Raw genomic sequence first — 528 nt, forward strand, 5'->3', positions numbered from 1 at the left:
CTCAAGAAATGTGTGGAATTAAGATGTAAAATTGTTGGAACAAAACACTTAAATGAACAGAAGATGCGTATCCTTCCCACATGGACACTGAGAATGGCTAACCAAGCAGGGTAAAAAATGTGTCTCAAGTCAAAGCCAGGCTGTCAAGATTTTCACAGGTAGCATGTTAACCAGACACAGTTTGGATGTTTTGTGATTATGAAGGATCTTCTACGTAGTCAATCCACATTTTCACCAGTTTGGCTCTCCATTTGTTGGGATGGTGCTAGTCACTCACGCACTCGCTAATGTTTGCCAAGGTTCGCTAAGTGCAAGGAATAGGATGCCAGATAAATACAGGACACCCTCTTAAGTTTGAATTTTGAATAAGCGAATAGCTTTTCAGTATTGTTTTGTTTTGTTTTCATGCTAAATCTGGCAACCCCAGCTAGGAACTATGCTGGCTTCTGGACATACAAAAATGAATCATATCTGAATTCTGCCTTCAGTGAGCTCACCATCTTACATGAACGCAAGACGTGAACTCAA

Source organism: Lontra canadensis, unplaced genomic scaffold, assembly GCF_010015895.1.
Source record: "Lontra canadensis isolate GAN:19392208 unplaced genomic scaffold, GSC_riverotter_1.0 scaffold38, whole genome shotgun sequence".
Taxonomy (NCBI): Eukaryota; Metazoa; Chordata; class Mammalia; order Carnivora; family Mustelidae; genus Lontra; species Lontra canadensis.